Source organism: Xiphophorus hellerii, chromosome 5 (assembly GCF_003331165.1).
Source record: "Xiphophorus hellerii strain 12219 chromosome 5, Xiphophorus_hellerii-4.1, whole genome shotgun sequence".
Taxonomy (NCBI): Eukaryota; Metazoa; Chordata; class Actinopteri; order Cyprinodontiformes; family Poeciliidae; genus Xiphophorus; species Xiphophorus hellerii.
This window is the reverse complement of record NC_045676.1, coordinates 14903280-14918522: the sequence shown is the minus strand read 5'-3', so window position 1 is coordinate 14918522 and position 15243 is coordinate 14903280. Positions and strand designations below refer to the sequence as shown.

Genomic DNA, 15243 nt, shown 5'->3' with positions numbered 1-15243 from the left:
TCAAATTTAGCAAATGTTATATAAGTTTACTCCAGAGGCTAAACAGCTGGCATGTGGCGTGCGGTGTGTTTTAGCAGAAGGCAGTGTTGCATTGGGCCAGCTGGGACTGACGGGGTGTACTGCCAATGCAAGTGAGGCAAAAGGGATAATAAAATGTGAATAAGTATGACATATCTGGGGCAGGGTCTTCTTATGCTACTCACAGCAGTTTAGGGTGGATGTATAGTAGGAAATCTGATAACTTTGATCAGATCGCCATGCATACCTTAAGGAGTTCATAACAGAGCATCGTCTTGAATATTTTCATGAGGTAAAAAGAATGTGTAAAAGAAATCAAAACCAATGTAATATTTTAAGTTTGTTTTTTTAGTATCACTCAGACAAGTTTTAAGTTACACAGTTTCCATAGTGTCAATTCCTGAATATTTTTTCACAATGTGATATTGTTTGATATCTATTTTATTTATTATTTTTGCTTTGCTCCTTCTCAAGAATGACTACAATAAGCTGTGTGAGTTGAGGTGTGGATCACAAAAGGTCAGCAGTGGTACAGCCTGCTGCCATAAATTAAGCCAAGCAGTTTAATGGCTATTATTTTTGCCTCACTGCACTTATGGCCTTTGTTTAAACCAAGTTAACCAACCGCCAGATGCAGTGCTATTAACATTGCAAAACAAAAACAAAAAAGCATCGCTCTCTCTTATTCCTCAAAAAGCATACATAGTTCAAAGTGAATATTGGGGCAGGGAATAGGACAAGTAAATATAAAGATGTTATATTCATCTAATTTACCTTATTTACATGTGTTGAAGTGCTGAAATTTTATTTCAGCTGAAATAAATCTGAAATTACATTTTAACTCATCAACAGCATTTTGCTATAATGTCTGTAAAATTACAAAATATAAGTAAGGGATTAAAAAATTGGAGTTTGGTGCATGGATCTGATAAAACTTTGCATGGTAATCCTTAATTATAAGAAAACATGTAAATGCATACAAAACAATACATACCAACATCAAAAGATCTGACCAAAAACACTTTTGGTTGTTTTTTTAATGCATTAATATTATTAATGTCACCTAATCTGCAACATGTAATCTGCTTCAAATAGTCTAAAAACAAACACTGACATGGTCAGCAGGAACATAAGGTACTTGACGACTACACAAAACTGATAAATCCATAGCAAGCAATCTTGTTCGCTTTTTTTTCCCCCTTTTACAGAAGGAGATTTTGTAAGTTTCACTAAGTGCTGCTATTCAGCAATTTGTTTTAAAGCTGCAAAGCAGACCTTTTAATGCCCAATTCATCACTAGCCTGCAGATACTGTGCCTGCTGAGTTTGGCATAAAAAGCTCATCAAAGTGTGGTGGTGTTGTTAATTAGCTTTCTTGTTTTGTGTGTTGGCCTCAAAAAGTACTTCAGTTGTCTCAGTTCATTTATCATGTCTGTCTATTCAAGATAAAATATATTGAGTGTTCACATTTTCTGGTACAGGAATAATTGATGAAGAAAACTGGAACCAAAGATAGTCAAACCAATAGGTAAGACCCCAGTGTACCCAACATGCAATAAACAGACTTACTCATGATAAGGGAAACATGCATATAAGAAATAACTTTTTGCAACGTGCAAGAATTGCTTACAAAAATTTATATTTACATGAACTTTTCAAGGAAAACACACACACGCACACCCCGATGAAAGAGTGGAGATAATCACTGTAAAATATGTGCCTCCCTTATTTTTTCCCAGTTATTCCCCGCAATCCAAGACTACTTACAAGCCCATGTAAAATCAAAAGCTGTGTAATAATAAGGTTAGAATATGGATACAGATTGGGAAGGGACGATGTAGACTTAAAATATTAATACAATTATTTATATTTATTGAAACTTTCATGGAAAAATAGTAAAAGAGATAATTTCCCTCTGGCCCACAACCCCCACACACATACATACATACATATGTAATTCAGTATGCACAATATTGCACAAGACTGCTTGGATTAAATGCATTGACTTTCAATGCCTTTTATACCCATATCTGTTACTCACATAAATATTGGGTTAATTAAAAATAAGTAATTGCAAAGGTTCTCAATTATAACTTGATTTATTCATTTTCACATGCCAATTTGGTGTCTTGAATCAGTCATTTTGCTAAGTCATATTTTCTTGCAATGACGTAATGTAAGCATTATGTCATTACATTCCTATGCAATCCTGCTTGATTCTCATTTCCCTTCAGTGTTAAGCTGGACACGGGCCCTGTGTCATATATCACTGCTGACTGGATGACATATTTCATTATGAAGGTGCAAGGTTGGCAACAATGTCAGCGTTGTCATAATGGGATATGAAACAAGTTTGCCACATGCTGCTTTCCAAAGTAGGTTGGTTCATTTGTCAGGTGATGCAGGGTCTCCTGAATGATTTTTGTTTTTTATTGACCATTAAACAATATCACCTTCTGTTCTGCTTGTGTCAGCTCTTCTAAAAGCTAAAGCTGATGACATGGCAGAGAGACAACTGCTAGTGGATGTGAAATGATTGTCTCATTTGGCCAGCTGTTTACCCTGAGCAGTTTGTCTATTTACAATAATTGTTTGTCGGTGCTCAATCACTATGTTCATTACTGCCAAATGGGTCAAAACATATTAGTAATTCTATAAATAAAATTTAAAAAAATCTTTGCTGAGTCAAGCTCTTTAATAAAAATAATTGGTAATAAAAAAGTAAGGTTGTTTCTTAAAATTAATTTTGTCTTGTGTTCATGCACAACATAAAACTGTTGCTTCTGTGTTGCAACAACAGCAACAGTAGTCCTATGTGCTCAGTTAATGAATCATCTGTTCATGTTTATTTAGTGTGTAGTGGCATTTTTAAATCCCTGGTGGCATGTTTAACTACATTATTAGACTTTATTAGGTGTCGTAAGGCTTAGTGTATATGACACAATGGTTTATCCTATTCCCAAGACTCGCTTTTCCACCGTTACCAAAGTATCTACAAAACAGATGGTTATTCAAGCTCCAGCTTGACAGCATTATAAACCATCCATCCATCCATCCATTTTCTGTACACCCTTGTCCCTAGTGGGGTGGGGAGAGGTGCTGGTGCCTATCTCCAGCGAATGTTTCGGGCAAGAGGCGGGGTCAAACCCTGAACAGGTCACCAGTCTGTCGCAGGCATTATAAATCAAATATGTTTTATAATGCCAGTTTCCTTACAACTGAGTGCCTGGTTTCCAGGTCTCTCAGGTCTTATGGATCTGGTCTGCCCTGCATCCCCACAAACAGAACCAAACATAGAGAAGCAGCATTCAGTTTTTATGCAGCTCACTTTTGGAACAAACTTCCAGAAAACTGAAAACAGGTGAAACACTACGAAGCACTGTTGGGAAATGGGGGAAAAAAAATTCTTTTGTGTTACCTCACAAAACCTTTGTGTTACCTCGCACTAAGTTTTGCGTTACCTCGTTCGCAATATGCTTATTATAATATTTGCTGGTCTATTTTGCATAAATGTCAATTTAAAATTTAAAATATATACACATATAAAGCACCTCAGTGAAAACATGTTTATTCTCAACTCTGGTGCTAAATATTTATTGAAAATCAATTTGTTCACTGCATGTTTATGTCTGTTTGTGTTCGGTTGAGATGGAACTGCACATGAAAACGACCGTTCAAACCACCAACACAAAAGAGACACAATCAAAACTGTCAGACAACTTATTGCCCGTGATAATAACTAAGAAATAGTCCAAATAGTTTGGATGTATTTTTTGCCTCTTTCCTACTTATGGAAGGTTTCTGTTTATATCACAGGTTTATGGTGCATTTCTATTCTAAAGGAAAAGATATAAAACTTCAGATATTTAACAACGAGATATTAAGATATATGGAAAAACCTTATATAATAGCAGAAAGTACAATGGCCACCGTAAGAAAGGCTTGCAGTATTCAATTATTCCCCATGAATAGATTAGTACATTATTACCAGAGAAAGCAAAACCTATTGCGAGGTAACGCAAAAGTATTGCAAGGGAACACAATACTTTTGCAAGGTAATGCAAAAAAAATAATCCCCGTCTCCTAGAGGGCTGCGTAAAACATTAAGTTCCTTTAAAACAAGACTAAAAACCCAGCTGTTTAGAGTTGCTTTTGAACCATAGCAAATGGAAGATTGGCCAAACTTTTGATGTGTACTAATGATTTTAACGATGACACTTGACAAAATGCAATGTCTTGTTCAATGCATGATGTGTTTGTGATGTTTTTATGTTTTCATTGTGTAAGACAACATAAAGCAACATAGAACTGCCTTGTTGCTGAGATGTGCTATATTAATATACTTGAAACTACAAATTACTTTGAACTACTTTGTAGTAAACATAAGATTATTTTTAACAGTTACATTTTCTCTTAAGATAAACATAATAATGACAGCAAAACATTTAAACAAGAAATTACTATTGTACTGTAAAAACAAATGTATGAAAAATACTAAAACATTAGTTGCTGGTTCTAGTACAGGCAAGTTTTATTTATTTATTTTTTATTTCTAGCCACACAGTATAAACTGCTTATTGCATGAACCAAACCACGGTTCTTCTTTTTCTCTGCATACCCAACTAGCTTTGTAAGTACAATCCCTGTCATTTGCTATTATATGAAAGTGTCCACACTGACCCAAATTCAGAGCAGAGTTAAACACATATTCTTGCATGGAGCAGTGGGGGTATCTCTAAAAGCAGATGTCAAACCCCAGTGTGTCAGCAATCACTGCTCTCTAGAGCCAAATAGTGAGAGTCTAATAAAAAATCTGCTAAAAGTAAAGCATGAAAACTGAAATTAACAAAGCAGCCAATATGTTTTGGGAACTGGTATGCCAGTACTGCAATGTACTGCTATTCTTGGAAGAGCTATATTGAAATACATGAAATATGCAAGACTCAATTGAGATGTCAGTTGGATTAACATGATTGTATTTTTCTTAATTTCATGGTGACCACCAAATTTGGAAAGCATAAAAATTTACCCTTTCTATAGTTGCAATAATGTCTTGTTTTTTTGTATGTTCTATAGGTGACGTATTACCTCTTGTTAAATCAAAATCAATGCTGAATTATATGAATATGTTCTATTTTACTTCATGTGAGAATGCCTAACAATTTCACTATTAGACCAGAGTTTGGGTTGTGGTGTGTCATCACTCTAAATCTGCATATCAAGTGCAATGCATCTCAATATGTTTGTATTTTAAAGTTTGCATGTTTTACTTGTCTAAATCACACCACAGTTCAGTTAATGTTTAGTGTTTGGGATTAATTTGCAACAGAGGTCTCCTATAAATAGGTCAGTTGTGAGTGCTCATCTCTAATCCGACATCATATGGGATTTGTTTATGACTTTGGTACAATGAAATGAAGTAACTAAGAAACACTATTCCTATCCAATATCAAACTGCATTCAGTTACTTTGAGTGACACTAAATATTATATACAACTTATATCATTGTATATCTTGCAAACTAATGTTTAAAAATTAAAAGGAAAAAGAAGAAATTAAGAGGAAAAATACTTCTTGAGTTCATGTCATCATTACTTTTACAGACGTACCCTTTTCCCGCACAGTGAGACAAGAGATTAGCAGATAGTGACATTAAAATTTTGTTTACAAAGTTCCAGTCAAGGGTATTTCATTTGGTTTATAAGACCAGAATGCAGAAACAGTTGCATGGAAATGGGTCATAGGTGCTTATTCTTGTGAAACTTTTAGGTTCTTGCTACAGGGATGAATGTTCCACATTTTAAGGACTGAGTCATTATTCGCAAAAAGGATTAAAATCTTGTAAGCCACGACTTAATTTAAGCCAAACTTTTTACATGCAGTTCTGCACCAAAACAGCTAGTTACTCCCAAGGTTCTACAAAGACTAAGTGTAAGTAAGAATAGCGTCTCAAATTTTGCAGCAAATCATATTTGGTGGTCTCTCAAATTATTTTAAAGTGCAGCTTTTTGCAAAAGCCATCTAGTTTCTTTATTGACCTTTAGTTCAGTTATTTAGTGTTTTATTTTCTTACATTGAAGTAAAATTTCAATGTTCTCCACACTGAATCCGATACAAAGGCAAAAGCTAAAAATATTACAGAAAAAAAAACATTTACTAAAGTATCTTCCCACTAGGAGTAGTATTTTCATGAAGTAAAAAATAAGGATACATGCACAGTTAACCACTTCATAATAGAAACTGCACAAACTGCTGGACCAAAACTAACCTACTGTGACCATTACCAACTTGACTGGTGATCCGCAGACCCAGAATTTGTCCTGTCTTTAAACACACCACTGTTCCACAGCTATTTGTCAGTGAAATAAGCACATCTTAAGTTCGGAAATTTCTTGTGTGTAAAATAGAGTTTGAGTTCTCAAAGTCGGTGAAAGAAAAAGAGACATTCTACATGAACGCTTTTTTAGTCATACTGACCACTCAAAGCGCTTTCGCCCACATCCATTCGCACTCACGCGATACACAGATCGGTAGGCAGATTTCTTATCAATACATCCTACCTGTGGAAGTTTTGTTTCGTCTGTTTTATTTCATCGAAGATTAAGGTAAGCTTTATTTTATTTACACCTGGCTTTATAACCCTGTCCATATACTCTAAATTATTTTAGTTTAATAACACTCCTTTGTTATTAAACCGTGCTATAGAGCTTGTTGGTAGTGCTATTATTTGAGATTGAAGCTGTATAATATTAGTGTATTATACAGCAGTATAATACACAGTATAATATTAGTGTATATTAAGCATATACTGTCGTTTCAGGAGCACAGTTAGCTCCACAGTTCGGTGGACACATTGTGTCTGCGCTGCATTTGATAAAGACTGTCATACAAATAAATTTATTAATGCCCAAAAGAGATTTTGCAGTGATCTGTATTTGTAAATGTATGTGTTTGATTTAATTTCAATAAAAAAACGTTCCCCTGTCTGATTATTCTTGCAAACACCTCTGCATTTAAAATATTTTTTAAAATGTAGAATATTCTAGTAGAAGGATTAGTGCAAACATCTGCAATAGCTTTTCATTTTAATCAGGTAGGATATTCTGATGAAGGAAGTTATATTCTTGTGGTTTCGTCATGTCTATAAATTGTTCCAATGCTAAGCTAAGCATAACTCCTAAGCTTCCACTTCCGTCCCATCACACAAATAATGTTATCCAATGTATTTAACATTAGCACAAGCTGCTTTAGTTTTCTGTTTGTAAACATGACGGTAGCAGTTTTGGACGTGTAGCACTGGCAGACATAGCTATCTATCTGTGCTACGGTACGAAAATCTGACATGGTAGCACTGATAGAACACCGGTCTTTTTTTGACCAGTGAATTTATCATACTGCTCGCTCCGCTTTTTCCTTTTGAGCTTTCAACCTCTGTCTTATTGAAGATGCAGGATTTGAAAATGTTAGAACTCTGAAAAATTTTGATGTAGACAAAACTGATTTTTACAGTAGTCCTTGCTGTTAAAGTTAAATTTGATATTGGTAAGTAAAATTCTTGCACAAATTGATAACTGGAAATCATCTACAAAAGTCTGAGGATGCTTTTCTAATATTTATATTTTACTACCTTACAAGAATCAAAAATTGTAATTGTCTCAAACAACACCTATCCGTGCAACACAAATAAAATTCAAACTGAACTGAGACATTGCTTGCTTAAGAAAGTGACTGATCTTATTTGTCACATCAGTGTGTTTATCTTAAAAGCCTAAAGACCACAGTATCTGCCCCAGATAAAAACAAAAAGCTGATAAAAGGTGATTTAGTTTTTTAAGAAAAGAGGTTGTCTGTTTAATCTCCCCCACTGCAAGCTGTTACAGCAAGCAACAGCTGCATCATCTTGATTTACTTCAACGGTTAGCATTCAAATTTTCCAAGGTAAAAGAGAAGTCAGAACATTGCCTAACAACAAAAGTTAATTTACCAAGACAAGACACACAATATGTGGCGGAGGAGCTGGTCAATCCTAAAGGCCTGAGAGAAACGAGACTTCTGAAATACAAAAGTTACATCAAAAAAAGTATAGTAGGGTAACGCCATTTACACAAATTATATTTAAACACACATACTGACATTATGAAACTAGCTTCATGACAAAATTTCTGACACAATTGAAAGATTATTAAGTTAAAGAACTAAGATTTTTCTTAATTGTAACTATACTCATCAATAGGGCAACCAACCAGGACAAGAAACAATTTTGTAGGAGTTTGTACCATTTAGGGTAGCTAGGAAAATATCCTTAAAACAGTTGCTGAGCTGTTGTTGAGTTCAGAGAGATGAGCATCTACTGCAACGAGGTATAAAGTTAAACACAAACAGCCTTTCTGTATAGACCAATTTAACTAGAGCACAGGTTGTGCTCTGTAAAACTGCCATCCACATAGCCATGATAAAGTGAATGTGAATGTATAAATACCATATTATGCAGTGCATAACCATCTGTCATGGGGAATAATAATGGCATTTACTTTAGGCAGATTATTTACTAAAAGAGCACAATATAAAATTGAAACAGAACAGTAAAAGATGCATGGTTGAGGTCACAAACAGTATCCACTGAACCAAGAGTAAATATTTCTTGCAAACTGGATGAAAAGGGATAATTCTATGAATATGTATAACGAATTTTAAACATATTTTTTGATTTTTCAAAGCTAGTTTTAAAACAAGAAAATAAAACTGTTTTTGAAAAAGTTACAAACAAAATCTTAAAATACCAGGGGCTCACTTGTTTGTCTTAGAAAAATTGACTCATAAAAAATTGATAGCTGATGTTTTTTTTACTTCTTTCCTTCCTTCCTTCCTGTCTGTTTGAGCATGAACATTGGTCATAGATCCTACCCTTTCATGAATTTTCCAAATGAATTCACATGAATAAGTCAAGCCAAAAAATTGGTGAAGCATAGCAGAATGTATATAAAAAAAAATCTGGCCTTCCAAAGCCCATAAAAAGTTTATTTGATTTCTTTTAGGTTCCACATTACAGAAAGCTGTTTTGAGATTAATTCTTCAGCAGAAAGCCTAATCAGCCATGACTACAACTCTAGAAACCAATTGACCAAAACAAATACAGTATAAACAAGATTTGTGACAACAACTAAATTCATAGCATAGCAGATTAGCATAACAAAATCAAAGTATCTTCTATAAAATGCATGGTCTCACATATATTAGGTCAACTTCACATTCATTCTGCCCTTAAACTCTTTCCACATAGCCTTCTTTGGCTAAAAGCACAGTTTTCATAGCATTCTGAAGTACAATTAAAATTTAACTATAAGAAGAAGATAGATGTTTGACATTTGATCAAACAACTCAACCAGAAACTCCAAAAAGGATCACATACATTCAGACTCTTCACATTAGTAATATATTTAGCAGGACTTGTTCTTCAATAAAGAATAAAAAGCTTTAGAAGGCAAATGGGTAAAGAAAAAAAATCATTAAGTAACTGTAAGTGAGTTGTTTAAATCTCAAAACAGCAATCAACCAGAAGCAGCTTTTTAATAAGACCAATTTATATGTGTTTTATTTTTTAATCAATTATTATATCAAAACAAAATTCTCTCATATTACATATTGCATGTTTCCTAATATCATTCCTTTATAAGGATAACAGACATGGGTAACTGAGGCTGGATGGATGACTGTGTCTTTCAACACAGTCAACACAGTATATAAATGGAGTATAAATACTCCATTTATATATATATATATATATATAAACTGAATAAAAATAAAGTTAATTAAGCATATTCCCATTTCACATGCCATTCAGTGGAATAACAACACTATTACAACATATATCAAGTTAAAAATATACAGTAAGTACAATATTTACCACACCATCTCAGTGTATGCTGTCAAGACAATGCAGTTTCACACTGATGCATAAAGCTATAGCTTTTCATTGTGTCTGTGTTGCTTTTATTGCCTGCCTCATCTCCTAAAAACTATCAGGCATATATGCACAAGTGAGTAAAAAGTAGAGGCTAACAGAACAAGCAATCCTGTTCCAGTTAGAGGGGAAACCATGGCTACCTCAGAGCCATGCTTCTATTTAACAACAGGGGGGTTTATGGTAGTCTGTCAATAACACTCGCTCTCCCAGGAGACAGGAAACACAAAACACTCCTGGCTGTCATTGATTGCATAGTCTCGCTCATAAATTGTGTCCTTTCCTTAAAACTGACTGAAAGAAATGGACCGTCTACCTCAAATCACATGCAGTAGCTGATTCAGAACATTTAGATGATTGCATAAAGATGACTGTCAGGTCTTGCAATAACTGCATTAGGAATGTACTGGCATACCAGCTGAACTGTGTCTTCAAAAAGATGATTTTCTTCAATGAAGGACAAATCGTCTTGTAACTGTTAGCACTGTGTCTGAGAAAGCAATTTTCTTTGAATTTTAATTTGAGAATGGCTATTTTTCAAATTAATTTAAAAGCATAAAGTACTAACAGATGCCAAAAATCTAACAAACTCACACTAGCAAAATATCTTTGGAGGTTCAGCAATTGGTAGCACTGCTGTGTAACAACAGAATTCAGCACTTACGATGTACAGTAAAAAAATATACATTGTATTCTAAACAGTGAATCAAAAAGTACTGTATAAATTAAGGTCTCAGGCAGATGGTTAGACAGTGATAAACATATGCAACTATTTCCCAAAGGGCAGGAGAGTCTGTCCAAGCTTGGCAGCCGGAAAGCACTGCTTCTCCCTTGTCTGCCTCCCATCATTATCTAGTAAAGGACATATTCTGGGATGCATAAATTGTTAACTAAAATAAATATCAAGACAGTTTCAAGAAACTCCTGAAAACTCGTTTTCATTTCTACTTACTTGTTGAGTTTGATACCCTGATAAAACACTGTTGTATTGACGTAGGTTTTTAAAATTTTTAATTATAATTATTTTTAGATTGTTTTATTGAAAAGGGGTTAGCTCTTATTTTACTGTCGTAGTGATATGTTTCTTAGTTTTTTCTATTTTAGTTAGTCAGCATTTTGGTCTTTGAAATGGGCTTTATGATAAAACATACAGTCATGTTGACAAATGGCATTGACAAATATTAAAATATTTCTTCAATCTAATTAAGCCACTTTGAAAACGGTAAAATGCTCAGAGTTAAATTTAAAACAATTGCCCAGTGACCGGAATAGGCCAATTTTCAGCTTGATAGGGGACCAGCCAGTCGGAAAATAAATAATTTTATCCTTTTCAGATTGGTGACGCCACTATGGGTAAGTGCTACCAGGTCACGCCAACAACTCTGTAATGTGGATATTGTAACTGAGGGAAGAAGCTAAATATTAGAGTAGAAATAAAGTGTTTAAAAATGCAAGGATATTAAGCACAATGATGAAATAAGCCATTTCACAGGTAACTAATTTCTAGGACATGTCAGAACATGCTAAGACATACCTGTTTGATTCAGGCTGCAAGAGAGTGAGAGGAACCAAGACTCATAAGATTACACATAGGCTGAAAAAAATTTTTTATTTGTGTAATCCTTTTGAGTTTTCAACCTATGTCATGGGATATTGTGAATTTGAGTAAATTGGCAAATTTGTAGTCTCATAGATATGGTAAGAATCTAAACATGACTGATCATGACGAAACTAGAAACACATGCCTGGGAGTGTTTTAAGTTATTGCAAAGTGTGGATTCTAAGTTTTCTAAAGGTGTACAAAAATGAAGAACATATGGCCATTTTAATGTTGACGCTTTGCAAATAAGATCAATGAAAATTCTTCCGAATCAAAGCTTCCAAAGAATTGTCCCCAAACAGCCATGAGATACCTAAGATTGTCAAAGAAGGCTCTTCATGCTTTGCAGTAATCCGACTCGGTTACTGCAAAGTAACTTGAGTCCTATCGTTCAGGGTAAAAAAAGAAAACAATAAATATAACATGCTAGACAATGTTTAAAAAAACTATTGCTAAAAAACTATAAAATAGAAATATTTTATTTTAAGTGTTATACTTAAAATACATACAGTACATGCGGTTAGTCAGCGCGACATATACCACTGTTCATCCACCTGGTCAGAGTCACATTGCACTGAGTACGGGCTGTGAGTTTCTCTCAAAACCCCTGAAACTGCTTTCCAAACATGCAGTAGTTTCTTCATCATTTCAACTACATTTCACTTTGCAAAAAACAAAGAAATACACTATTTTCTCAGACATTTGTGTTTTTTATCTTGTCTATGTTTCTGTTCCTGGCTTTCCTGTGGAACCTCACATATTCTTTCTGTAATACACAAGAACACTAGTTTTAGTAATGTAACCCATGCACATATTTGCTAAAATGAGATGCTAAAGGCAGTTTAGAAAATCTGATCAATATACATTTTGTGTCCTTTTTTAAATTAGTAAGTCTTTTACAAAATGTTATTCTCAAACATCTGGCATGACGTTTTTGTAAACAAGCCCTTATGTCAAAATTATTAGAAAGAAATATTTGATAGCTGTTAGTATCATATTTGTTTTGTTTTGGCTTTTTTTTTTTTTTTACCTAAAAACAAGATTTGTTGTGAAGTCTTGGTGTATAATTGAATTAAAGACTCATCCATCGATTGTTGAGAAGGGTACAAATTTTGTAATTTATTCTTTGTAAAAGAAAAACATACTTATTTTACGCTCATTTATTACCTTTAGTGAAATGCCTGTATCATTTTCCGTCAGAAACAAACTTTCTGGTTGGATGAATAAAACAAATCTAAAGTCCGACAAGACTATGAATGATTTTAAGCATAACAATACTTTAAAAAAAAAAAAAAATTGTGTCAACTGTAGTTTGTTCACTTATGTTGAATAGAATAACCACCACAGCGAGCAATAGGGAAGAAGACAAGCAGAAAGAGACGCAGACAAGTAGTGACAGAGAGGGTGTGCATGCCTTTCTGACTATCATGAGCTCAGATGCTAAATTGAGATATGCAACCTCTTCAAGCCCATGGGATCCTGGATCTCCAGTTACACTGAAGGGAATGTGGCAGACTACACTTGGTCTGACTTCTACTGTAACTGTACTGTACAATCGTTGAGTCCACAGCGCTGACTGCACTGGAGTGATTTAAATAAGTTTATTACACTGAAAGAGAATTTTGAACTGCTGAAGAATATGCAGCTCCGCAGAAATTATAATGTGCGCTATAACATATAGGGGAGGCAAAAATTTTACACTGGCACTTTATGTGAATACTTAAATCCACTCGTAATACACATGTCAAAGCTCGCAGCTTTCTTCATCGTGTTGTTTGTCCGTGCTAAAAGCGCTCATTGAGACTCCGCTCTAAAGTAAGGGTGAGGCATGTAGCACCACTTTGCTACTTCGCATCCTCGACTCAAGGAAGATGACACGATGGCTAAATCAGAAACACACACACGCTGTAGATTAAAATAACTTTTCCATTAACTACTGCAGAAATGAAGCGATGAACCCCAAACAGTCTCTAAACAAAGACATTTCTGGACAATGAAATTAAGACAAGAAAGAGAACTAGACGAGGACAAGTAAACGCACCAACTGCACTTCAGTTAACACATTGGGCGCTAATTAGGAAACAGCTGGTGAATAATTAAACATACCCGAAAGCAAGTGTGCGAACGCGGATTTAGAACCAGAAGTGCCCGGTGCCCGTTAGCTTAGCCGCAACACTTAGCCTAGCAGCCTGGCTCATCTTTGCCCGACAAGCTTTCAGCACCGGGGCTCACTGGATAGCAGAGCTGGGGAGTGAGAAAACACTGAGATTTTCAGCTAACGGGACTACTCCAGCTCAAAAAATAAAGGTCGTGCCACCCTGCAGCAGAAATATCAAATATGCAGACTTTCCCTGCAGCTATACCTTAAGTAGGCAAGATGGTAAGCTGCGGTTACAATGCTGAATGAAACAGCCGGACCTCGCCTAAGCTAATGTTAGCTGCACGTCTCCGGTCGTCAGTCGGTGCAGTGAGTGTAAGGCTACAGGGTGCTAGCAAAATAAATCTTTGAGCTCACAAGCCTTCTCTGCCAGCTATATACGCACCTTTAACCGTTAAAGATAACTCCTGTAGCAGGTCCACAAACTATGCAGCAGCAGCAACGCCTGGTCTCACTGAGTGCACTCCCAAAGAAAAACGGCGTCCTCCTGATCCGTTAACCTCCCCGGAGAGTAACAATCGGCTCGGTCCGGACGCTCTCCTTAATCTTGTGGTGCTGAATCTGAGGCTTACACGCTTCTGTCGGTGTGTCGGAAATGCCTCTCCTCCTCCCACGGTTGCTGCAAAATAATGACCCCCTCCCAGCGCTCCTACCACAACAACGATGCAGGCAGGTGCGGACGACGATGCGCTAGTAACGGCGAGCTTTGCAAAATAGTGGCCCGTCTGCTCGTCTCCAGCACTGGCAAATCAGGAGCTGCTCTTTCTGTCGTTGACGCATGCGTACTCTTTAGAGTGAGCAGGATTTTTTTTAAATTTTTTTTATTTGCCACATTATAGAAGTGGAGATCCATTCTTACCGTGGATGGTGTTAAACTAATGCAGTAATTTATTACTCTGCTTTTATGCAGGAATATATGGAGATTCAAAATGAAGAATAGCGTCATCAAAAAGTTTATTTCAGTAATTCAGTTCTAAAAGTGAAATTCAGGTATTATAAGGATTCACTGCACGTTTTTCAAAAGTTTTTTTTTTGTTCATTTTGATGATTATGATATACATAACTGATGAAAACTGAAAGTTATTTTTATTAGAAAAAATAAATATCACATATTAATAGTAATTCTAACTTACTGAGATCCACCTGCTTATGTAAAGTCATTAAAGCCTTTTCTGTTTTGCTTGTAAATACTGGAAATTTATCCAAAATCTTTGCATGCGTGTTCTATTAATTCTATGGCATTACATTCTTGCTGATATTGATGGTGACTGTTCTTATTGCTTCCAAAAGAAGATGCACTAATTTATAATGAACTATGTTTCTCAAAGTCAATAAGGTAGTATTCTTAATCTTCTTTGGAAAAACTTAAATTATTTCAGGTTTGCTTTCAGCAGAAGAAAGGCTTCTGCCTGAAATATTCTCCCACCACAATGGAAAAGTTAGATTTTGAATAAAATAATATTATGTTATGGCCTACACAATCATGGATAAGGCTGCTGACTTGATA

At 35.2% G+C, this 15243-nt stretch overlaps 1 protein-coding gene across 1 annotated transcript in view; it reads right to left on the bottom strand.

Annotated features, from left to right (window-relative positions):
- ctnna2 (catenin (cadherin-associated protein), alpha 2) overlaps nucleotides 1–14469 on the bottom strand; it is a 321544-nt gene extending 307075 nt beyond the window's left edge. Inside the window, exon 1 of the mRNA XM_032562146.1 lies at nucleotides 14122–14469. The gene's annotated coding sequence lies outside the window, so the exon portion shown is untranslated. The remainder of the gene's footprint in view (nucleotides 1–14121) is intronic.
- Nucleotides 14470–15243: the final 774 nt, after the last annotated feature.